At 38.4% G+C, this 21,760-nt stretch overlaps 1 protein-coding gene across 1 annotated transcript in view; it reads left to right on the forward strand.

The window, feature by feature from the left end:
- The window catches only part of GIPC2 (GIPC PDZ domain containing family member 2), a 327,817-nt gene that overhangs the window by 255,617 nt on the left and 50,440 nt on the right, over window positions 1–21,760 (forward strand). The gene's annotated exons all lie outside the window — the stretch shown is intronic.

A 21,760-nucleotide genomic window follows, 5' to 3' on the forward strand; every position in this document is an offset into this window, starting at 1 on the left:
ACATAAAACATGGAACAGTATTGGAGGGATGGCCTAACATAGCAGAAAGTGCTGCAGATGTAGAAATGAAAAAAAATGAATGGTGAGAATTCAGGTGTGAAACATTGCTTGTGTGTGTTTGTGGAATATTTAAGTAGATAGAAATGAGAACAACTTAATTTCCAGGATAGAGAATTTAAAATTTATTCATTTGTGGGAGAGGTCTGCATGTTTGACTCTTCACTTGGTCTTCCTTCCACCCAAAATTCTGTCAGTGTCTGAGATGTGGAGAAAGATTTTCCCTATGGCTTGGGGACCAGTCATAGGGGATAAGTGAACTGTATGGCATCTTTATACTTAGTGGGAACATGTCTGGTGAGGAAGCAGTCCCTACATGACTTTGGCTTGGGTACTTACCTCCCTGAACCTCAGTCTTCTCTTCAGAAGAAGAGGTGGTAGGGCTCCTGGGTGGCTCAGTTGGTTAAGCGTCTGACTTGTCATGAGCTCAGAGTCCTGAGATTGAGCCCTACATTGGGCTCTGAGCTCAGCGTGTAGTCTGCTTGAGATTATCTCTCCCTCTCACTCCCCCGGCTGCCTTCTCTAAAATAAATAAATCTAAAAAAAAAAAAGGGGAAAACAGAGGTGGTAACAGAACACTGAGTCATTAGATAAAGTCTGTTTTCTGTTGTATCCCAAGTAATTCACATGGTGTCTGGTACACAGTAGGTAAGAAATAGTCTCTGAGTACATAGTTATATTTGTGAAGAATATTGAGGAGAGCAGTTGGTTTTATATTTTATCCCCAAATGCAGCAAGTTCAGCGCTTTCCTTTCTCTAAAAGCAGCCATGTTGAGAAATGGATGGCTTGTCTGATTGGCTTTCTGGCTTCGTTGTGGCCTATGGTGAGGTCTCATAAAAAGGGGAAGGAACTCTGTTTCTCTTTCTACTGATGTCTATGAGAAGAACTTGAAAAATCTAAGTCCTTGGTCTCTTAGGGTCTTATAAAGAATCCAAGTGGCTTAACAGATGTGAAAAGCTCTGGAACATTTTAAACACTGAAATAAAATGGTATGTCTTGACTTTCTGAACACCTTTCTCAAGTTGTAGCTGCCTTATATAGCATGAAGACCTCCCCTAGAAAGCCAGTGAAATCTGGGCCCAGAACATCCTCTCATCTCACCTCTTACAGAGCCTCATTTAAAGTCTCCAAGAAGAGCGTGTGTTTTTTAAGTTTCTCTTTAAAATGTCTAACAGTCCTTGTTAGCCCACTTGAAGTTTGTGAAGGATATAGGAAAGTGTGGCTGGCTATGCTTAGCTTGTTTTTACTTATATAATTCATAAGGGCCGTCCTATTGCAGTTCGGCATAGTTTTGTATTGTTGTCAGTCAGTACTTATGTAATACTTTATAATGGAGAGTGCTTTCCAGCCATTTATTACAGAAGCCTCTGTTATCAGTGACAAATAGTTCTATGAGGCTGTTCATCACACAGATCTGTCTGCTTTATGGTTTCAGTTAAAACATTAGAGTTTGCCAACACTCTCTAAGAGGCATATTCAATGCAATAACTTTTTTTTTTTTTTTTTGGATAGTCATGGAGTTTTCAAAACTCCGGGTAAAAATTGGTTGTTTTGGTGTGCATTTTTGTATTGGACAGAGAATTGGGTGTGGAGGTATTACTGGAGGATTTGATCAACTCTAGATGGGAAAATTATGGAAACTCTTTTTAAGTCAACTATCTGGTAAAATACGGAAGTTTATAGAATTGTTTAGGTGATTGTTTCCCAAGAATAGCACAGCATTTAAGCTTTGGAGTCAGATGAACCTGGGTTCAAATCCTTTTCCAATTACTTATTAGATGACTAAGTGAGAAGGAACTGGTCAAATTGCTGACATTGGATTTCTCACTTGACCTTGGGCAATTTTTCTACTTAATGGCCCTGAACCTGATTTTCCATTGCCATGAAAGAGAGATGATGATGGTTTTTTTGAAGAGTGATCTTCATTGTAAAGCCTAGAAAGGTGCCTGCCTGTAGTTTACCTTTGCCCAATGATTCTTCTTCCCTCTCTTCTTGTTCTTCTCTTACTTTCTGCCATCTCACAAAGAAATGGCAATAACAAAGAGGTTAAGTGGTAAAGGAAGTCAAAAGTTAAAAAAAAAGAAGAAGAAGAAGAAGAAAAAGTAATCTTCTGGTTGGAAACCTTCCCAGACAGCCAGTTTTCTTGCTGGAAGTTTATTTCTTCTTTTCTCCTTGAAAATTAGTTTGGAAGCATTTTTTTTTTCTATTATAAACCCCATCCTGGTAGGGTGTAGAGTGTTCAACATTCACAGGGGATTCTCTAAATGCTTGGTATGCAGAGAACACTGTTGGGGGCTCTTAAGAATGGAATTTGAAGGACTCCAGAAAGGGACAGGTCACACAAAGGAATTTCCATGCACTCTGCACTCAATGAATGTATAAACTGACCCAGGACTCCTCTGTGTCAAGACTTAGGAGGAACTCTCCCTAGGGCTAATCGGGTTCTCCATGGGAAATAGGGGTGCCACAGCTGCATCCTGGGGTGTCATGTGCCCTATTCCTTATTAAATCTCACTTCTCCCCTCATTGACCCAAACTGCAGGGGGCTTGGGCCATTTCTATCATAAGACACAAGGGAAAGCAGAATTGGCTCTCTCTTTTGGGACAGTGACTCAGACCTCAGGAATGTATTCATATTTTTAATAAATACATCAAGTACCTATTATATAGTAGTCCTCTTTTGGGTCCCGGATAAATAGAACTACTGGAGATACGGACCCTGCCTTCAAGGCACTACCATTATGGAGGAGACAGACCTGTGTATGTATTGGGGCATAGTAGGAGGTGAGGTCAGAGCATGGAGAACTCTGTGGGCCTCACTAAAGGAGTGTGGCTTGCCTTTTGTCAGTGAAGGGTTTTGGGAAGAGGAATGGTTTGCTTGGGTTTTCAGTTTCATTGCAGCAGTCCAGGTGAGAGAAAATCAGGGTCTCCTGGCAGCCTGCAGGGCAGTGGCAAGGGCACAGCAGGCCTCGTCTTCCTATTTTCCTGCTTTTCTCATTTGTAAAGTGGGGGTTTTAACACCTACTGACAGAGAGGTTGTGAAGATGAAACAAGGGTGTGAAGTGGCAGCTTGCCACCAGTGTGACCGATGGCTGCTGGCTGCCTCAGTTTCCCCATTGGGATCAGTCTCTGGAGCTGAGCAAAAGGGAGAAGCACAGTTTGAAGGAAGTAAATATTCACTTTTCTACCCTCTATACCTCCCTCTGTGTCTAAGGAAGCAGCCATTGTCCTGGGGAAACCCCATCATTGAGAAGTTCCTTCCTCTCTCAGGCCCCTTGATCTGCTGGCCTCAATAGCCAGTCTTTTCTAAAAAAATGACAATCTATAGTAAAATCAATTAAAAAAAACTCTAGACACTCAATGAATGAATGAATGAATGAATGAATGAATGAATGAATGAATACAAATGAACCAACAAATGGCCTTTTAGCCTGTGCTCTGTTTTTGTTATGACCTAGGACACCCTCCCCCTGAGCCTATTTCCCAACCTCTAACTGAGCATTAGACTAGGTATGACAGGTTTGTTTCAAGAATTCAGTTAAATCATGCATGTGTGAGCACCTCCAACATTCTGATAAGCAATAGAAATATCTTTTTATTGTCATATATCATATCCCCAAAAGGTACCCAGCATAGGAAGCCTTTGGCTGAATGTTGAAAGGATAAGTGGTATCTATTTGATTTATTTATTGTCTCATATATATATATATTTTTTTAAAGATTTTATCCATTTATTTGAGAGAGAGAGAGAGATAGCCAGCGAGAGAGGGAACACGAGCAGGGGGAGTGGGAGAGGGAGAAGCAGGCTCCCAATGGAGGAGCCTGATGCGGTCCCGATCCCAGAACGCTGGGATCACGCCCTGAGCCAAAGGGAGACACTTAACGACTGAGCCATCCAGGCGCCCCTATTGTCTCATATCTTATACAAAAAATTTGCATGGCAACAGGTACCCAAGGGTGGTGGGTCCCCATATGGCAGGTGGTGTTACTGGTTCTGAAGAACTGTCTCCTTTTGGCATGTGTTTGAAGTTCATTAGTTTTCACTAATTTGGACCCTGACACTGCTTCTGCTGGTGGTTGTAACTTCCCCTGCTTCCCCATCCTACCTGACCCAGCTGAGATTTCAGAGTTGTGTCTATCCACATGCAGGCCCTATCTCCTTGTCTCCCATTGAGCAGCCCCTCTACACTGGGAATCACCAACTCACCTGTTCAAGGGAACAACATACTTGCATGAGAACAGCAAAGGCCAGCTAGAACAACACAGCAGGGCTGGAGCCCTTTAGATTGGGTGACAAACTTGATTCCAGTCCTCCTGGCCCGCTGAAGGAAGTAGTGAGACTCCTGAATTTCTGGTGCTACACCAACCACCCACTAATTTGACTGTCATTTGTTTTGATCAAATTCCTCTTTTAAAGTGCAGGTATCCTTGAAGGGTAAATCCTGATGGTCAGTCACACCCTGATGAAAATAAATTTCGTTATATAATTTAAAAACAAGAAGTTAAATGGGTGGTGATCTGAAATAATTTCCATACTGACTAATGTGGTGGTGTTCCTAATTTCTTTCATTTAAATGTTGCCAAGAAGGAATTTTATTGGAGGCCAGTACATGAAACAACTTATGATTAAATGAAAATAATGCCTCTTAAGAAACTTTTTGGAAAGCCTGGATTAAAAAAATTTCAAAGTGACACGGCAAAGTATATAAGTAATTAACTGAAATTAAACAAAGGGTTTGCCAAGATAAATGGCTGGTTGACAGGCAATTACATGAGAAGTGTACCATTTGAGTGGCATTGTTAATGATATGACTTGTGATAATGGCTGGTCCATTGGATTATATCATTATGGATTACATCATTCCATCACACTTTTAGGGTAACTATGAGGATGAATTTTCTTTTATAAGAACTGTTGTTTGGATTAATTGGGGACTTCCAACTGTTAGGAGAGTTGTAATGCATGAAAATATGAGGGTTTAGCTTAAAATTTAAGATAATTTGGCTATAATATTTGCTACCATGGCTCACCAGGGTGAATTTGTTGGATCTGGTTAGCTGGCTTTGCATACGCCTCCTCCTTCATCTCTTTATGGGTACTCTTTACAAAGTTTGTGTTCGACATAGTTGGTACTCAATCAAAGGAAATGACTTTCCAAACAAGAAAAAGACTTTTCTTTGATCTTGTGTATGAGAGGCTTCTAGAACTAGAACTAACAAAAAACTCACTATGAAAATAAATGGACCAACAAGGGGACACTTTACCAGGTCAGGAAGGAGGAACTGAATACAGATTTAAAATCTATTAATGGGACTGACAGAAATGAATTCTGACAGCTCCACGGACTAACAAGATTGATGAGGGTGGAGTGTGAAGACATAGGATTGAGAAGGGGAGACAGGGACTTGGAGAGAAGTTGGGATAGACTCGTCAAGACTGGAGACTTAGAACACATCTTGCAATTTATCGTAATTACTTGTGTAATAAATGGTTATGAATTGTTTGTGACATGCATGGTGTAAGAAATATCATATTTCTCTCTGTTAAAGTCTAGCTTCCAGTTTCTTTTCCAAGGTTGGCAAGAAGTATAACTTTAGATATTTTTTGAGATTCATTCTTCCTCCTTTGGGTTGAATCAGGTCCGTGGGGCTTATGTAGTCCTGGACAAATGGAGGAGAGGTCAGGGGTTGGTTATGATGACCACTGAGAGGCTCCTCTTCCAGGCTCTATGTGGTACTTTCAAAGACAGGGATACTTCTGGGTTACCCATTCACTTCATGCCAAGCTCAGTTTTTGAAGCCAACATGCTTAGTGCTGATACCTTAGGCATCCTTGTATCCACTCCCATCGAGGTGTCCTGCCACAGCCAGGGTGCTGGGTATGGACTGGCTCTAATCACCCCCTTTTTTTCCCTTCCTTATTCCCTCCACAGCCATCCCCCTTTTTAAACTTAGAGTTTGGACCACTGCCCCTTCTCCAGGAAGCATCAGCCTTTGTCTATCACCCTCTCAGCTTACCTGGCTTGGTTTTCTTACTGGGCCTACACATTCAAATACACAACCATCAGTAAAGTTCCTTGAACAAGGAGCTACAAATTCTGGAACCCATAAGTCTGTTCCTATAAGAGGAAAATCTTTATTGAAAATAGAGTTACCTGATACCCTAGCAATTGCACTACTGGGTATTTACAAAGATACAAATGTACTGATCTGAAGGGGCACATGAACCCCAATGTTTATAGCAGCAATGTCCACAATAGCCAAAATATGGAAAGAGCCAGGATGTCATCGACTTAATGAATGGACAATGAAGATGTGGTATATATATACAATGGAATATTACTCAGCCATCAAAAAAGAAATATTGCCATTTGCAACAATGTGGATGAAACTAGAGGGTATTGTGCTAAGTGAAATAAGTCAGTCAGAGAAAGACAATTATATGATCTCACTCATATGTGGAATTTAAGACACAAAACAGAGGATCATAGGGGAAGAGAGGAAAAAATAAAACAAGACAAAATCAGAGATGGAGACAAACCATAAGAGACTCTTAATCATAGGAAATCAACTGAGGGTTGCTGGAAGTGGGGGAGGAGGGATGGGGTAACTGGGTAATGGACATTAAGGGCAAGTGATGTAATGAGCACTGGGTATTATATAAGACTGATGAATCACTGACCTCTACCTCTGAAACCAATAATACATTATATATTAATTAATTGAATTTAAATTAAAAAATAAAAGGAAAAGGGAAAAAAGGAAAATCCTTAGTTTTGCCAGCAAGTCCACAGAAGCAAGTACATATATATATATATTTATACAAATAAAATATATATAACAAGCATATATATACAAGTACTTATATATTTTTATATAAATAAAAAATTTGAAAATTAAAGCATCAATTTTTCACTAACTCACCTTGTTAGATTTGTTTACTTGTATGCCCTTCTCATTACTCTTCGCTCTGATAAAACAAGAACTGTGTCTGCATACGTACTTTTGTTTCCCTAGTACTGAGCATGTAGCAGGTACTCAATAAATATTTGTTTACAGAGCGGCACCTGGCTGGCTCAGTTGATAGAGTGTATGGCTCTTGATCTTGAGGTTGTGAGTTTGAGCCCCACAGTGGGTGTAGAGATTACTAAAAATAAAATAAAAATCTTAAAAAAAAATGTGTTTAAAGAAGAATAAATAGGTAGGCTGAGCAGGGTCACCAGGTAGTAAAATAGAGAATGTTTTCAGACAATGTTACAGAGAATTAAAGTTTTATTGACTCTAGAAGCCTAGAACTTAAAATAATGAAGAAGGACTGGGGGACATGGCTAGAATCAGAAAAGACCTCTGCTTCTCCAAGGACCCAGAAAGTTGAAATAAAGTGAGGTCTACATATAGGACAGAAGAGTGACCTAGCTTTGAGGCTTAAGGAAGGTCAATGATGAGCAGGATTGAAGGGCAGGGAAAGGTTGAAAGATAAGCATGCTTATTTCAAACACTTGCTGAGCTAAGTGAGTCATTTTTACCTATGTGTCTGTTATATAGCTCATCTCTATAGAAATTTTGCCCTCTTAGTTACTGACCATAGTAAAGTGGAGTATAGTCCCATATATAGGACTGAAGGAGAAATCAGTCCCTGAATCCTTTTTTGATTAATAATAACTTAATTGTGACTATAGTCACAGAAAATTACCAAGAGAACTTCTATTTGTCCTAAAGGAACTTGTTTTGTCAGTTGCTAAATTCACATTTTCTGTTTTGGATGTTTGAGGAACTAGCAAAAAGAAAGTGTGTGCTAAAAAATTTTCATTTATTCACATGTTCAAAAATATTTCATGACCATTTGTTATGTTCATGGATATAAAAGCTTGTAGGATGTCATAGCTGCAATCTAGTGTGGGTAAGGGTGGGGAGGTTAGTGATGGTGTGTGTCATAAGAAGGAGAGGTTAAACCAGGTGTAGAAAGAACTATAAAATACGGTTCTATGATAGGACCACATAGGTGGGATTCACAATTAGGCATTCAGAAGGAGAGATTATATTTAACAGAGTGATCATGGAAAATTTGACAAAAGAGGGGGCAAAAATCTGGATATTGAGTGATTTAAATAGGTAGAAGTAACAGGGAAGAAGGCAGAAAGATATTTCAGATAGAAAAATGAAATGGTCTTTTCTCTTAAATAGCTTTGTTTTCCTGGTAATCAATTGAGTAAACATATTGATAGTGGTGTGTGGTTGCCCTGCTGTGATTATTATCTTGTATTTATATACTGTGAATTTCAAAGCCTGGTTGGCGTAATTTTCCTACTATTATGAAGGCCTAGAAGTGGTTTGTGGTCTTTTGGGAGGGCAAGATTTCCCAGAAAAAATAGTGGTGAGATTCTTAGATTTGGAAAATATGAGGCATGCATTTTTTCTCTGGTTTTGAGTGATTCCTTCTAGTTAACTAACTGATCTAGGAAGATGGCTGTTATCCTATCCTGTGCTTTCGACCTTTCTATTTGAACCTCATCCTGCAGAAGGTCATGTCTTAGGATTTATTACTCCTTCCAAGTCAAAGAAAACAAAATCTCACATTACATAATGCAAGAGCATTTTTAAAAGGATTATTTATTTATTTGAGAGAGAGAGAGCTTGAGCGAGGAGGTGGGGAGAGGCAGAGGGAGAGACAGATTCCCTGCTAAGCAGGGAGCCTGACTTGGGGCGTTGGGGACTCGATCCCAGGACCCTGAGATCGTGACTTGAACTGAAGGCATATGCTTAACTGATTGAGCCACCCAGGCACGCCAAGAGCATGTTTTTATTTATTTTTTACCTCAAATGAGTTGGGGGGCAGGGTAAAGTTTCTTTTTTGAAATATATTCTGCTAGAAAATGGGAAGTGCTACAGATTTGAATACACAAATGTTTAAAATATCTTTAGATACTTAAATACCATAATAAAAACGTAAAACTAAATAAAAAGAAAAAACATATCAAATATGGGGGCGCCTGGGTGGCTCAGTCGTTAAGCGTCTGCCTTCGGCTCAGGGCGTGATCCTGGCGTTCTGGGATTAGCCCCACATCAGGCTCCTCCACTGGGAGCCTGCTTCTTGCTTCTTCCTCTCCCACTCCCCCTGCTTGTGTTCCCTCTCTCGCTGGCTGTCTCTCTGTCAAATAAATAGATAAAATCTTAAAAAAAAAAAAAAAGAAAGAAAGAAATTGGTTGGACTATTTTTGTTATGTGCTGTCTTTATGATTTATCAATGCAAATGATGGGAAGTCAATTCTTTGTCTTCAGTGATCCTACATTCTCTTTTTGTGCCTATTAGCATTTCACTCCTAACATAGACACTCTGTGCTCTCACATATAGCCTCCAATTTCTTCCAGGTAAGGTATTATTCCTCCCAGGAATAATATTCCTTAAAGGACCCCTAGATAGAAGGCACTGGAACTTATCATGACGGAAGGAATTGCTAATGATGAAATTTAGGGATTTATCGGTGTTGTAGACTGAATGTTACCCTTCAAAATTCAAATGTTGAAGCTCTAATCCTCAATGGGATGGTATTTGGAGGTGGGACCATTGGGAAATAAATAGGTTTAGAGTAGGTCATGAGTGTGGGAGACTCATGATGGGATTAGTGCCTTTAAAAGAAGAGGAAAAGAGAGAGAGGTCTTCTGCTCTGTGTGCAGACACTGAAGAAAGGTCATGTGTGGACATAGCTAGAAGGCACCTTTTGTAAGCCAAGAAAAGGGCCATCACCAGACCACTAGATATTGAATCTGCAGGCATCTTAATTGGACCTCCCAAGCTCCCAAATGTGAGAAATAAATGTCTGTTGTTTAAAGCACCTAATCTGAGGTATTTTGTAACAGCAGCCCAAGCAGACCAAGACAACGGGGAAGATACCTTTTAGCTGGTGTTCTTCTTCCCTTCCTTTTGTTGCATAAGACTTGTATACTGTTTGTCTGCTCTTATTTTCTCATATTTAACATTTCTGTTCCTGAACGTTGGGGACACTTCATGTAACCAACCAAAGTCCTTTTTCCCTGGCATTATATTTATACTTTTTCTACTGATGGGTTGTCCTTTGTTCCAACAGTAACTGTTAGACTACTCAGCTCTATTTGTTTATAAATTATCTTCTTTGTTTGCCAAGTCAATCGCTTTCTGGGGCAAGCCGTGTTAGGATGTAATAAGTCTTAACATCATTTGCAAGTCTCTCCCGCAATGTGGTTATGTCCACACATGCAAATAAATTTGGCTGAATTCAGCAAAAACATCAGGTTTCATTATTCTATGTGATGATGAATAACTCATTTGATAGCATTCTCAAATTTTTGGTTGTTGGATTTAGTCATGTGTATATATGACCTATAAGAATTGTTAGCTTATATAAAAACTTTATTGAAGGTTTTTTAAAGTTTTAAAAATATTTACTACAAAGTAAATAAAATTTGCCTTGGCACTTTAATCTACTTAACATTGCTAATAAATTTTAGAATTTAATCTGTAATAAGCTTCCTAAAGCAGTCATTTTTGTTCCACACATACAACGAGACAGACCAGTGTCTATTTTTTTTTCTTGTCTTTGAACTCATTTGGACACACTGTCATGAAGAGGTACTCAAAAACATAAAATAGTCTTGTATCGAGCAAACATTAGCTTGATTTATGTAAAATTATTAGGCCATTTTGACTTATAAAAATGGCAACAGTATTACTGATAATTATTTTCATAAACTCACTGGTTTTCTCCCTCTTAATTTATCTATGAATAAGTTCTCATTAGAAACTTAGAACTACCTTGTGGAGCATTCAGGATAAATAGAATTGTGTGCAATTTACAACCAAGTAATCTGAACCTCAGATCTGTGATGGGTTTGTTTCAAAATAATCAAGAAAGTGCCAGGACTGTGATTATTTTACATTCTCATCTCTGTCCACTGACATCCATTTTCCTATCCATCTACACCAAGAAGTTCATAGAATTCTCTTTCTGCAAAATTGCAGTTGTAGCCGAAGTGGGACCCAAGCCATGACTTTTACACAGGATTGAATACATAGTGACTGAATAGAATAGGATTCCTCTCTGTAGTCCTTGTTTCCAAGTTAACCAAGAGCATGAGTGGCATGGTGATGATTTGTGCTCTGATTCCGTCAGGTGGTATTGCTGGTCTTTCTTTGGCTGTAGCCTCTGGGTTCTGAGCGCTCCTCCCTGTGAACTGTGACTTCCACTACCTCCACTGCCCATTTCTCTTGCCTTAGGGCAACCATCTCTCAGTGGCTTCACTTCAGCCACTCCTCTTGGGCACGTGTTGGTGGCCATTCTTAGAGCTGGGAGTATTTATCCAGAGAATCAGATTTTGTGTCTCCAAAAGGTAACCTGAGGACGTTGGGTGGGCCTCACCCTGCAGAACTCAATGTCAACACTTTCTAGCAGCGATTAACTTAGGGCTGCATTGGAGTCTTTTGACATTCTCCTACTTTAGGATGAGTTTCCTATATTTTGGCGGGTATTTCCTACCCACACTGGGCAACTCTGTTATGCTTAGTGTATTAATCTTGAACATCATACCAGAATCCTCTTCATTATTTTTTTCTAAGGGGCTTTAAAGTTCTGACACATGTAGATATTTCATTTAATTTTATTTCAACTGACACTTATTGAGCACCTATTATGTCTCAGGCACTATGCTAGATTATAGAGTGTTTTATTTTCTTGAGATTGCAGGGTTATCCCAATTAGCCCTCTGTTATAGATGGGGGAACCTAGACTCTGTGAGAGTTCAATAATTTGCCCGAGGTAACAAAGTCAGGAAGTGGCAGAGCTGGGGTTGAAATTTAGGTCTGTCTGACCCTGTGACCTCATGCTGCTTCTCAGGATGACCACCACCACAATCTATAGCCACTTTAGATTTCTGAGGATTTTACAAGCATGAATGACAGTACCCTAAACTAGCACTTTAGAATTTACTGGAGGACTACTCCCGCTATGGCTGCAAGTGCCAGTAGAATCTATAAGATTTGGAGGACACTGTAAATGGCACAGCTCCCTGTGCATAATTTTTTCTCCCTCTCTTTAACTACAAATGTAGGGGAAAGACTGTTTTTTATAACTTAACTTTCTAAGTGACTTAGACATCCTTGAGCGGTTCTTATTTTCTTTACTCTCATGAGCCCTCTAAGGACTAACATGTTAAAAATTACGATTATTCTTTCCAGATGTTGGAGTTTTGATTGCAAGTAGAATAGGAGTAGCTAAGTGGTGGTGGAGCTGGCGTTGCCTATGGAAAATGTTCAGACAACACACGAAGACCTGCCAAGTCTCTTGCAATGTTTTATTTGTATTGATGTGTATTTGGCTCAATCGTCTCTGCTTGAGGTTGTGGGGCTGATTGGAATGACCAGGCAAAAGAACTCTGGGGGTATCCCTCCCCATTCCTGTGATTCCTGAGTATTGAGGAGATTAAAGATATCAATTCTGCATTTAGGTAAGAGGGTGAACAAAATATGTACTGTTGATGAATATGTTAAGTATGTTAAGAAATTGCTTAATTCAGAAAGTAAATGAGAAGTCAGATTGGAAGGAAATTCAGTGTTTAAATGAATAGCTGCTTCTAGAATTACCACTATGGGGTTTAAGAAAATCATGAATTCACTATAAAATCATATTAATTCATGAAATTTTATCTTCTGTCTTAAAAAAAAGTACAGGTCTTATTCATTTTTGTGCTTTGGAGAACATCACAGAGATTGTGTACATCACACAATCCCAGAGATTCCTTGCCTGCCTTAAGAGTATGCTTCTATTTATTTCAGCGGTAACTGCTAAGCCTGCCTTTCCATCCCTCTTGGATTTCCTAATGGGAACCGAATTTTGATCCGTTAGGTTCCCCTGCAGAATTATCTTGTGGGTTTAGAAGCTGCCATATATCAGTAAAGCTGGTAGCAACTTTGACTGTGACCTTGTTTCCATTTTCAAGTAAAAGATATACATTCCATTTGTTGCAGAAACGTGTTTGTTACCCAATTTTGGTCTAATTTCTAAATTTGCCTTAGTCTGTTCAACCATGAGAGAGGAGGGCAGATATCACAAGGGAGTGTGGTTGTGTTCAGTTCAGAGATAAACCTCTACCGGAGATTCTTACATTTGTCCTTTGGTTTCTGTTCTATGAGAGACCGAAAGGAGCTGTATGTTATCAGTACCAATCTTAAGTTGTCCGGGTGATGTTTTTGTCGCTCTAAAATCACCTTCAACTTTTCTGATATCGGCAAAGTATTCTGTGTAACAAGACCAAACTGTAGAAAATTTTCTTTGTGTATCGTTTTGTTGAAATAGTGGTTAGCAAATCCCAGACATCTTTTTGGAGTCTCTAGGAATTCTGGACTCAAGAAGAAAGATCAATTTGGAAAACAATTTTATAAATTCAGTTGTATTAACAAAAGTCTTCCAATACAGGCAGCATGACAAATGGAAAAACTCTGGAGTCAGACAAGTCTGGGTTTGAATCCTGGTTCTGCCACTTACTAACCATGTAAGCTCAGCCAAATTATTTCACATGAGGAGCTTGTTTACTCCTCTGTAAAATGATAAAGTGAATATGTACCTTTCAGAATTATTAGGAGAAGAGCCAGTCTTGGTTAGTATAGTGGTGAGTATCCCCGCTTGTCAGAATTATTATGAGAAATCAACATATGTAAATTTAGAAAGGAGAAAGCCTCTCAATAATTGGAAAATATTAAAAAATATAATATGAAAATTGTTATTGCATAAGTTAAATTTATACTGTGAAGCATACTAGCCACATAAGGCAAAAGATTAATGCTGTGCAGCCTAAAATGTGCATATGGATCTTTCTCCCTATTGCCATAGCTGTAAATCATAATACTAATCATTTATTATTATAATACTGTCATTTATTGTGTTTTTACTTTGTACTAGGTGTTGTATAAACATTATGTCATTTAATCTTCAAAACTATTCTATGGGGGTAGTTTATGTGATTCCAAACAACAAGCTTAGCTGAAATTAGCATTTAAAAAATAATTTACTTTGCCATTGTACAGACATAGCCATTGGATTTTTATAAAAATAAGTTAGACTAAATCAGCTTTCCTCACAGACATTTGAAACTAGTCTAGTGATCTAGTCATGTAGGAAAAGCTCCAAGAAAAAGAGTTGTTTTTTTTAAAAAGATTTTATTTATTAGACTTATTTATTTATTTGACAGAGAGAGAGCACAAGTAGGGGGAAGCTGCAGAGGGAGAGGGAGAAGCAGGCTCCCCACTGAGCAGGGAACCCAATGTGGGGCTGATCCCAGCACCCTGGGATCATGACTTGAGCTGAAGGCAGCCGCTTAACTGACTGAGCCAGCCAGGCGCCCCTCCAGGAAAAAGAGTTGTAAATAGAATCCAAATGTTTTATTTAGTCATGTTTCAAACAGGTATGTGTTTGAAAAGATAAATCCTAGGACCAACCTACCACGTTTTCTAGGACTGTGAAAAATATGAATCGAATGGTGTTAGTGAGCCTTATGAAACCAGAAGCTGCTTCAAAGTGCTCATTACCAAGCAGAGCTGGTTGAAATAGGTACTTAATACATACTTAGCAGGTACTTAACATAGTAGGTACTTAATGGTGCTTACTGAATGAAGTTTTGTCGAATAAATAAGTCAGTTTTTAATATGGAAAAATACGCCTTTTTGAAGGTCTTTAAGATAATTTTTTCTCATTGATAATTTTAAAGCTTTCTTTTTTTTTTAAAGATTTTATTTATTTATTTGAGAGAGAAAAAGAGAGAGAGTGGAGGGGAGGGTGAAGGGGGGAAAGGTATAGGGAGAGGGAGAAGCAGACTCCCAGCTGAGCAGGGAGCCCCACTCAGGGCTCGATCCCAGGACCCTGAGATCATGACCTGAGTCAAAGGCAGACACCTAACCAACTGAGTTACCCAGGTGCCCCAATAATTTTAAAGCTTTCAAAAATGTTTTAAGTAGTTGAATTTAAAGCTATTCTGAGTTTTTCCAAATGAACATTGGATTTTGTCATTTTTTTTTAATTTTGAAAATATTTTTTAAAAGTGAGAATGCATATATAAGAAAATATCATATTTAAATTATGTATGTAAGTATATAAAATGCTATATTTATAAAACTAGCTATATCATGCGTAGCCAAAGAAAGAGAAAATTTGATAAAATTTGAAACATTCTGATGAGCTTAAATTTTTTTTTTTTAAAGATTTTTTATTTATTTATTCGACAGAGAGAGACAGCCAGCAAGAGAGGGAACACAAGCAGGGGGAGTGGGAGAGGAAGAAGCAGGCTTCCAGCAGAGGAGCCTGATGTGGGGCTCAATCCCACACGCCGGGATCACGCCCTGAGCCAAAGGCAGACGCCCAATGACTGAGCCACCCAGGCGCCCCTTAAATTTTTAATATAATCTAGTTTTTTTATTTTCTATTAATGCTCTCTGGACTATAGACAGAGTAAAATAAAAAGAATAACAAAAATAGCTAGAAGCTTACAGTGCATGTAATGTTGTAAGCTCTGCAAAGGGTTTTATATGCATTATATGTCTTAATCCTCACAACAACCCTCTTTTAGACAAGGGTTGTTATCGTTCCTATTTTACAAATGAGAAAACTGAGGCATGAAGGACCAATGACTTGCCCAAGTTCACATAGCCAGCAAGCAGCAGAAACAAGTTTGGAGCACAGCTTTCTTTGAGTCCATATCCTGCAATCCTACTTGTCTGTTGTGCCCAGAGCTCAGCCTGAGCTTGATGGGTACAATTCCTGTAGGAACTGGACCCCACGTGTGTAGAGATGGGGTCATTGATCAATTTATTGAGCACTACTAGAAAATACAGTTGCCCCTTGAACAACACAGGGGTTAGGGGTGTTGACCCCCATGTACTTGAAAATCCACTCCTAATTTTGACTCCCCCCATCTTAACTATTAATAACTTACTGCTGACTGGAGGCCTTATAGGTGACAATTAACACATATTTTGTACGTTACATGTATTATATACTGTATTTCTACAATACAGTAAGCTATAGAAAAGAAAATGTTAAGAAAATACACTTACAATACTGTACTGCATTGATTAAAAAAAAAAAAAAATTCCCGGGCTCCTGAGTGGCTCAGTTGGTTAAGCAGCTGCCTTCAGCTCAGGTTGTAATCTCAGGGGGCTGGGATGGAGCCCAGCAGTGAGGCTCCCTGCTTAGTGGGGAGTCTGCTTCTCCCTCTCCCTCTGCCGCTCCGCCCCCCGCTTGTGCTCTCTCAAAAAAAACAAACAACAAACAACAACAACAACAACATGTAGAAGTAGACCCACGCATTTCAAACCCCGCGCTGTTCAAGGGTCAAATGTAACTTGTTCTCTCTACAGTGTCCAAAAGTATTTGCTCTGACGAAGGGGAATATCCACATACCTTCTCAAGAGAATCCGATGAGGGAACTCCAGATTAAAAGAAAATGGATGTGTGCACAAAACAAAAGCTCCATTTTGAAACTGAAATGGATTTTTCCTGAGTTATTACGGAGTCCGGCTGAATACTGAGAAACCTCATAAACTGTGGAGTCAGTTTCCTGATTCAGGATTACTGCTCAGTCCAGGCATTCTCCAGAAGCACAACTGTTCGGCTAGTTCAGCCTGTGTCATCAGACCGAACTGTGGTGCCGCTGTAGTTTGGAATCTGTAATGGTCCCTGAAAACCAAGGCAGCATCATTTTTGTAGGTTAATTAATGCAAAATTCCAATTCCTTTTGCCTTATTTCAAGTGGATCTTGTGTGAGAGCAAGCAAATTTAAATACTAAGACGATTTTTTTATGCAACATTAGGTTGGATTTTTCATTATATCGAAGCAAACATTAAGATTAAAAGGACTACACGATAAAAGTAATATAAATATTTCCCCCCTCACTGCATTTATAATTTTTTTTTATACTACATTAGCCTCTATACTACAGCAATAATGGGGTGGTGAAGAGAGGAAATTCTACTTCTTGGCAACGTGAGAAGATTGATTTTGAAAAAAGCGAGTAAGTTAGATATCTGCTCATACACATTTAAGTATACTTTTCTCTAAATACATTCAATGGACTAAACCGGTTGCCATATCTTGTGTCTTTGTACCTTTATTTTTATAATAATATGAATGGAGTCAATTATCTTATGTTTCCTGTAGTAGTACTTGAAAAAGCCAGACCCAAGTAGAATTGCCAAAAAAAGATATAGTATTTTAATAACTATGCTGTCAAAAATGGCACCAATGTTTATTTGGCTACTGTTCCTCAGAAAGAACTAAATGGGCTTACAAACTTTTCAAAACAACACACACACACACACACACACACACACACACACACAGCCCCACTCACCCTCAAGCTTAACAAAAGCAAGAGACTCCCAGCCTAATAGGTGATTGTTTTGGAAATTTATGTTTCTAAAAAGGGGAGGGGGCAAAATGCAAACACCATTTCAATCATAGCTAATTGAAAACAGTTGGTGAATGAGCCAATTTTGGCAAAAAAAAGTGAGTTGCAACACTTGAAATGACTGGTGTAGAACTCAGAAAGAAGTCCGAGGAAGTAAATATTTCTCTGTGGGCAATTTACTTTAGCCAGACAGCTCTATGAAGAATGGTAGTATCCAGAAAGTTATTTTCTTTGAAATAAGCAGATAACCAGCCTTTTAAGGCAGTAGTGTTCTCTGAAAAACAAACAAAAAACAAATAAAGAAAACCTCTTGGCCCTCAAAAGATACTGATTCTCTGAGCAATATTTCTTCCCAAGGAATGGCCTACCCAATTAGGTACTATTATTTAATATTTTAATAATTCAATTCATTTCACTGAAATGTGATAATACTCAAGCACAGGCAAGGGGGAAGGGATGAGGAGCATGGGAGAGCAATTTTAAAAACCTTTCTGAGGGTAATTTGTTAATACTCTGAAAAGCCTTAATGCATGTACACATTTCGGCTCAGCAATTTCACCTTTAGGGAAATTATTCAAAGGAAATAATCAGCTATCCGGATAAAAATTGTCAACTATATGTCAACTAACAAGGAAATAGTTAAAAAAAAAAAAGGTACATCTATTCAAAATTCAATGCAGCCAAGTTCTGAGAAATATTTCTTGACATAGACATAATCATAATAGTTTAATGTTTTGCTAAGGGAAGAAAAAAAAGACCAAAAAGAGTATAGAGTTGATACCATTTAAATAAAAATAAAATGAATATCCCCTAAGGTGGAGGAACTTGATAAAATGCAAACCACAGTAGGAAAAACATAGTTAATTTTGAAAATGACTGAGCTTGCCTTCTGTGATGTGTTATAAACTCCCTGTTGGAGTTGGGAGCTGGGGCTGGAACAGTAGAAGCTTCTGAGTTGACTCAAAGATACGAGTACATCTGCGTGATTACCAGCTGTAGGTTCCTATTTGGAGTGGCCCGAACCTTGGTAATGTTTGACAAATATGTATCAGAGCATGTATTAGATTAATTTAGAAAAATTTTATATATGAAAATTCTCCAGTGATTAATCGCCAAGACATTAAGCACCCCCCCCCCCTTTTATTGAGAGGGAGAGAGATGGCGGGGAGGGGCAGAGAGAAAGGGAGAGAGAAAATCTAAAAGCAGGCTCCACACTGGGCTCCAGTGATGTGAGGCTCCTTCTCACAAACCTGAGATCATGCCCTGCGCTGAAATCAAGAGTGAGACGTTTAACCTACTGAACTACCCAGGTGCCCCCCAAGATTTTTTTTTTTTAATGTGGTGGGATTTAAATAATTTCACCTGTGCTGTTCCTTTGTATACCTCTTCAGGCCGTGTGTTTACTGCCGCTGGCTGTCAACTTGTCAGCCTCCTTGGTTTAGGGGAATTGCTACTTCTTTAAATGGCACATTCTTGAAACTACACATATCGCCAACTGTCTGGTTTTGAAAGAAACTTATGGGGTGTGAGTTTTGGATTTGAAAAATTAGCTTGGATATGAAATCATGATGACATGAAGGGTTTCCCATGCCAGTAGGTAAACAAAGATGTGAGCTGCCTTGGTGGATTTCAGCATTCAAAGCTGTCATGGAAACTCACTATGCTTGTACTAGAGACAGAATCACTTTTTTGCTCCACTTGAAAAGCAATGGCAGGGTCAGACAGCCAGAAATGGAATGACCATGCAATGAAGAATGCAGCATATTTTGTTTCACCAGCCTTCATGTAGAACTTGTCAGTAGCGTGCAGCCACTATTGACGTGTTCTGAGAGACCTGCTTCTACCTTTTTCTGATGTGTTCAAGTTCTTGTACTTAAGTCATTTTTGCCACTGTGTTTATTTATAAGACGTTATTTTACTTTGAAGCAATGTCAGATTTACAGAAAAATGTAGGAAGAGTACAAAGAAAAAATTTTTTCACTGAATTATTAGAGAGCAATTGCCTTCTTGATGTCCCATCATCTTTGGGTACTTTAGTGTATTTCCTGCCACTGTGGACATTCCCCTAATGGACCACGATAAAACCACCCAAATTAGGAAATTAACACTGATGCATTACTACTATTTTGCCTCAAACACCTTGCAAGTTTTATGAATTATCTTGAAATTGCCTGTCATAGTGAAAGGATCCAGGTCAAAATCTCACATTACCTTCAGCCGTTGTGAGTGAGGTTTCTTCAGCCTTCTCAGTTTCTCCTGGACTTTTGTGAGCTTTGAAGATTATGGAGAAGTTATTTTGTGGAATATCCTTAATGTGTGTTTCTCTTGTTTTCTACAGATTGGATTCAGTTTGTGTCTTTGGTAGGAATATCACAGAAGTGATGCTGGGTTCTTGTAATTGTTTCCCATCATGATTTCTCTTTGTCCCATTATTGATGACGGGATCATCAATCTTTAGAGATATTTGGTCATTTGATTAAGGAGGTTTCTGCCAGCTTATCTTTGTAATTACTCTTTTTGATTAATGAATATTTTGTAAAGAAGTACTTTGAGAATAATTATACTTCCTATCCCTTATCAAATTTCCTTCATTCCTACATTCTTTTTTTCCCTTTATCCTTCCTATCCATCTCAGTATGGACTTATGAATTCTTGTTTTATTAGAAGGGCTGTAATATCTTTCTTTCATTATTTATTTTGAAGCTTAAATTGTCCCTTCATTTCATTGGGGGAATCATTTTCAAGCTTGCACCTATGTCCTTTTGACATACCCTGTCATACTTTGAAGACATTCTTACTTTCTGGCAAGAAGAGGTTCCACGTTCATCTTATATTTTCTCTGCTTCACCCCTAGAACCATTCATTTCTCCAAGAACCTCTGATCCCTTTTATTAGAGAATGGTATTTAGAAATCAAGATCTTGGTGCGAGGTAAGCTCATTGCTGCTATTGCAGTGGTGCTGTTCCCAGGCAATATAATTATCTATCTATCTATCTATCTATCTATCTATCTATCTATAGATATATAGATATAGATATTAGAAATTTATAATTTATAGTAAACTTAAAATAGTTCTCCAAATAGTCTAGCTTGTTTTACTAAAGGAGTATTTTAACTTTCTCTTTAACTTGATAAAAACCAGCTAATTCCTCAATTCTCCATATATAGTATTATATATTCCTTAGCTTTGTCCATTCAAAATGCCTGGGAAGATATATCTATATCTATCTATATCTATATCTAAATCTATCTATCTTATCTAAATAGGTAAGATTTTAAATTATCTAAATACAGTTTTAAATTTAAATTATCTAAATACTACCTATCTTTTCTGTCTAGTTAATTTTATGATGACAACATATTCTAGAATATATGTCCAGCCTTGAACATATATATTCATCATATATATATTCATATATATTTTTATGTTGACACTATGAGTTCACAGAGATGTCTCCAATTCTAATCTAATATCGAGATTCATTCTAGTTTTTTCTTTTTCCATATTTGTAACTCCCTTCACCAACTGTGAGAAATCTAGCTCCCAATATCTTCAATATATTTACTTATTTGTTCAATTCTCCAGGATATAACCAGTCTCTACTGCCAATTCCCCTTGTTACCACTTTGTTTAGTCTTGAAACAAGACACCTCACCCTGCTTGGGCTTTAACACCCCATGCTGTATTGCACCCACATGTGGACACCCTCCTTACTCCATTTTTCTCTCATATTCGCATCTGGCCATCCCTCCACATGGAATACCTTCTTCACCCTTCTCAGGCTTTGGGTGCAGTAAGGTGATGGCTCCAGGGTTATTGAGAATCTGCCATGTTGTCCATTTTCTCTCTTCATCTGCATTGAAGCAGAGTATAAAATTATCCTGGTGACTTGCATGGCACATAATATCACAGACTCTCTGCCAGTTGTTGGCCATCAACATCACATTGGGAAAACATCTTTTGATTTCCAGGATCTTTCCAGGATCTTGCTATAGTCAGATGTTGGCACCTATTGTTTCAATCATTCGATTGGTATGCTTTAATCTTTCTGTAATGAATAGAATATAGCTCTGGTTTTATAGTTTCCTTTATATAAGTAACAGTAAACAAAGCCTGATTTTTCTCCCAGTCATTAAGAACGAAGACTTCATAAATGATACGAGCCTTACCCAGAGTAATATGGATTCCACCAGACAACCTAGCCCACAAATTTGTGAAATGTTGTTGGGTCTTATAGTATGTTTGGAACCAAGAAGCGTGGAAGAGGAGGACC

This window comes from Ursus americanus, chromosome 12 (genome assembly GCF_024610735.1).
Source record: "Ursus americanus isolate L20-20 chromosome 12, mUrsAme1.1.p, whole genome shotgun sequence".
Lineage (NCBI taxonomy): Eukaryota > Metazoa > Chordata > Mammalia > Carnivora > Ursidae > Ursus > Ursus americanus.